We start from the raw sequence: 4,332 nt of genomic DNA on the forward strand, positions 1-4,332 counted from the left end.
ACACCTGGCTGCATTTCTCTCCTGGTCTCTATAGAATGATGGGAGAGCTGAGATTCACTTAGGAGGCATCTAATGCCTGGACCAAACTGTTTGTGGTGTCACTGGTTTCCAGGCATGCTCTCCTTCTCTTTAAGCACAGGGTGTTCTCTCTACACTCTCTGCATTCTCTTCTGGCAATTTACTTATGTTCTTCTGCCTACAGAGGCTGGGAGACAGTCATCATCCCCTGCAAGTGTCCTAAGTAAGAAACACACTAAGAAGGAGGAAAAGAGTCTGACCAAAGAGCTGGAGCTCAGTACCTAGGAAAGAAAGGAACTGAGAGACCGCTTGATCTATGTCACAGAGGGATCCATGAACAAGAGGTACTCATTGCTCCAAACTCTTTGGTGTCAGTCTTACATCTGCAATGTCACCCTCATCTTATCCTTTTAAGGTTGTGAGTTCTGGGAAGCAATACCTCCACAGAGACCCTGGGCCCAACATTATATTTCTAAGTGCTTCTTAGAGGAGAGGCTGAACCTGGAGCTTGGTCAGGAGCAAGAAGGGAAGCGGACACTTTTGCTTTCTCCAATTGAAATGTTGAACTTGTGGTCTGAGTAAAGAATTCTGGATGGAGGCAGTGGCTAGTGAATGAATGCCCAGCATGCATTTGGAAAGTCCTTGAGAAATGCAGTGAGTTTGTGGTGACACTTTGTACTTAACTGGCTCTTAATTGAGGGCTGGAAAGTCCTAGCAGCAGCTGGTCCCACACTGTTCATCTCAGTGCTTGACTAGAAGGCCTGAAGCTTATGCCTGTTCCTCTTTGTCTGTGTGCCTTATACTCTGAGTCAGTAATGCAGAATGAATTTCTTCTCATTCGGATTGTTCTCTCTCCAATGCTGTATCTCTCTCTTTCTCATTCTCTGATTCTGTTTCCTTTTCTTTTTCCTTGTCTGTGTGCTTGTTTGTGTACACATGCATATGGATGTGCAGACATATAGTAGGTATATATTTCCTTCCACTCTTTGCGAACTAGGGTTCTGTGTTTTGTCCTGTGGATTTACCTGTATAACAGTTTAAAGGTTATGTGAGTACTGAGGTCTGAGTGCCCCTACTTTAAACAGCACTGTTCATTGCCTGTGTGGTGCCATTTGTCTGTACATTTGTAGCTCTTTGGCAGACTAGAAAACTGTGTTGATGTCTGGTCTCATCTCCAGAATTATGTACAATGAATATCTCTACACCATTAGTTATTCAGGATTTAGATTCCCTGTTTTGAAAGTAGGAAGTATATAATCACAGGTTTTTGGTGGTCAAGGACCTGTGGCCTAGTCTCTTTAGAGCATAAGCTGCTAGACCTCCAGTTCAGCCCAGCTGAGTGAACACAGGGAGCCAGGGCAACCTCCATCTGGATGCCTAACTTCTGCTGTCCTGGGCCAGGATAACAAGTTTCCAAAGCTGGAAAAGATCTCAGTATGTAGAATGAAGAAGATGGCCTTCTGGGATTGAGGTAGGACAGGACGCAGCCTGAGTTCATTTGTTCCTAAAAGCCCATGTTCATGGAGTTCTGTCTTCCTGGGGCCAGACCCTATCACAGGCCAAATCCACTGTATGAAAAATTGAAGTCAAAAGAGAAGATGGTCATGTCATTTCTGCACAAATTAGAGATGGAGAACATTGACTTCTGTGAGAACTTCCAGGAGCACAAGAAGAAGATTAACTTCTATAGGTAAGTACTGGTCATGGAGGCTACCAGTTGTGGAATCACCATTTCTGCATTCCTTTGTGTCTGGACTAGAGTATCTGAAGGTCTATATCTATCCCTTCTGCTTTTTAGCCATCAATGTAACTTTGGCCTATTGACCTCAGTTTTCCTAAGTCTGCAAGAGAAGTTTACCCCTCCCAATGTTATCCAAGCATCCTCAACAGCCTCAAGATTGAAAAGTGATTCAGCTCATGAGAGGGTTATTATGCAATGTGCTGGACCTCTGGGGATCATGCAGGTTTTTATAGAGTTGAATGTGGTGGAACCAGGGATAAAATATCCTCCCCTTAGTTCTCCTGACCAACCCTTTAGGGTATTTGTCCCCTACTACTTGATGTTGCCCCAATGCGTTTGGTTCTCATGGAGATACCGCTTTCTTTTGGATAGAAAGATGGAGATACCTTTTCCTTTTAGAAAGACATGGAGCCTTAATAGTGTTTGGAGTGAAGCTTGATTTATTCTTGCCTGTATTGGCTGTTTACTGTTTGTGCAGCTGTCATGGATATATTGAAATGTATTGTACTAGGTCCTCATGGGAACCTGGGTCCTGGTGGGGTAATGGAACCTATAAGTAGGAATTACAGGAGGAGGCTGCAGGATCTTAATATGCAGAGTGTGTTTCCAGAAACCTGCACAGTCGGCTCCTGTTGCAGTCATCTGTTGGTCAAAGTGAAGCAGGATTACAAGGAAGTGAAGGCTGATTGGTACCTCCTCCAACAGTACTTGTTTGCCTTGAACCTGAATGTTGAAGATGAACAGGAGAAGACCAGCAACCTCCAGAAACAGCAACATCAGGTAGGGACAAGCAACTTATTCAGACTAACACTGTCTGATGTCATTTGCCCATTGGATCCATATTTGCATTCATCCACCATCTTTTATATCTACACTCTCAAACAGCCACCCACTTCATGGAATGTAGATGTTCATTACTCTGTGTATGCACAAGTATTCTGGAAACTTCAACTCTTGGGAGACACCGAAATATTGGCAAGTGTACCTTGCTTCTCTGCTTGAAGCTGCAGTCTAGTAAGGGTAACAGATGAATGGCACGTCACACTCTTGCATGTCCTCATGATAGGAGGGTTGCTAAGCAGAGCTTTGAGAAAGTTCTATGTCTTGCGACAGGAGTTGTGCAGGGGTCATGTGACCTCCCAGGTAGGCATCACCTTGCAGAAAGTAAAGCCTAATGCAAATGTCAAATGAGTGTTTCTCACTCTCTGTGGTCTGGGTGGCATGTGGCCTTCTCCTTTCTCCTGCAGCCCAATGAGGTCTCTTCCCATTGGCCAGGTCTTGGTTTGCACTGATAGAAGTCTTGAGTGGCAGCTTGTTAGCCCATGTGTTTGTGAGCTTTGTTTGATATTTTGCCCTGCTTGCAGATTTAGCAGCAAGGGTTTCAGTTAAAAGATCAATGTTGAAGTCTAGTTGAGGTGGTGGGAGGCAGCAGCTGACATCTGACATGCATGTCCCCACCAAGCCTGTGTCTTAATAACTGCCTTCCTCTCCCAGGTCTCAGAAGCTGCAAGAGAGCTGGAATTGGCCACATCCCAGCAGGAGAGCCTCCTGCAGAATGAGTTGCCACCTCAGGAGCCCCCTGCTGAGCTCCCTCCTCAACAGCCACAGATTTCTTTGGATGAATCTCCTTCCTCATAGATCATTTCCACAATGTGAAAGGGCCCAAACTATGCAGCCATTGAGACAGCCAGGCTGATTCAGGGTCTTTTTCTATGTCTTGTAAAACCCCTTGAGAGGGAATGAGGTGATTGTCATACCACCATTGGGATATTATGATTCCTGTTATTGATTTTCATTTTTGCTAATGTGTTTCACAGCTTATATTAACCTTTTTTTAAAGCCTGTTTTGAATATTAATTTCTTATGAATAAATACTTGATTGGTAACTCTTGACTCTTTTTGTAATGTGATTTGATTTTTTTTTTTATGCTCCAGATTTCATCCCCCTCCCTTTCCATCCTCTGACTGTTTCATATCCCAATCTACCCCGCATCTGTCTACATGAGGATGTCCTCAACCTTTCCAACCCCCAAACCCCAAACCTCCCCACTCCATGGGGTCCTCTTGAGGGTTAGGTCCATCTTTTCTTACTGAACTTGACCTGGCAGTTCTCTACTGTGTATGTTTTGACGACCTCATATCAGTTGCTTTATTCTGCTTGTTTGGTGATCCAGAGTCTGAGAGTTCTGGGTAGGTTCAGGTTTATTGAGACTGTAGGTCCTCCTACAGGGTTTCCCTCCTCCTAGGCTTCTTCCAGCTTTTTCCTAATTTAACCACAGGGGACAGCAGCTTCTGTCCATTGATTGGGTGTAAATATTTTGCATCTGACTCAGCTGCTTATTGGGTCTTTCAGAGGCCAGTCATGATAGGCCCCTTTTTGTGTGCACTCCATTGCCTCAGTAATATTCAGGCCTTGGTGGCTCCCCTTTAACTGGGTCCTACTATGTGCCTGTTTCTGGACCTTCTTTTCCTCAGGCTTTTCTCCAGTTTTGTCTTTGCAGTTCTTTAAGACAGGAACAATTATGATTTAGAGTTTCCTGTGGGATAGCAACCCCATCCCTTACTTGATGCCC

The 4,332-nt window shown here is 44.5% G+C and overlaps 1 pseudogene; it reads left to right on the plus strand.

The window, feature by feature from the left end:
* Positions 1-202: 202 nt before the first annotated feature.
* LOC114637459 lies at positions 203-3,340 on the plus strand (annotated as a pseudogene).
* Positions 3,341-4,332: the final 992 nt, after the last annotated feature.

Source organism: Grammomys surdaster, unplaced genomic scaffold (assembly GCF_004785775.1).
Source record: "Grammomys surdaster isolate TR1022 unplaced genomic scaffold, NIH_TR_1.0 125302, whole genome shotgun sequence".
NCBI lineage: Eukaryota > Metazoa > Chordata > Mammalia > Rodentia > Muridae > Grammomys > Grammomys surdaster.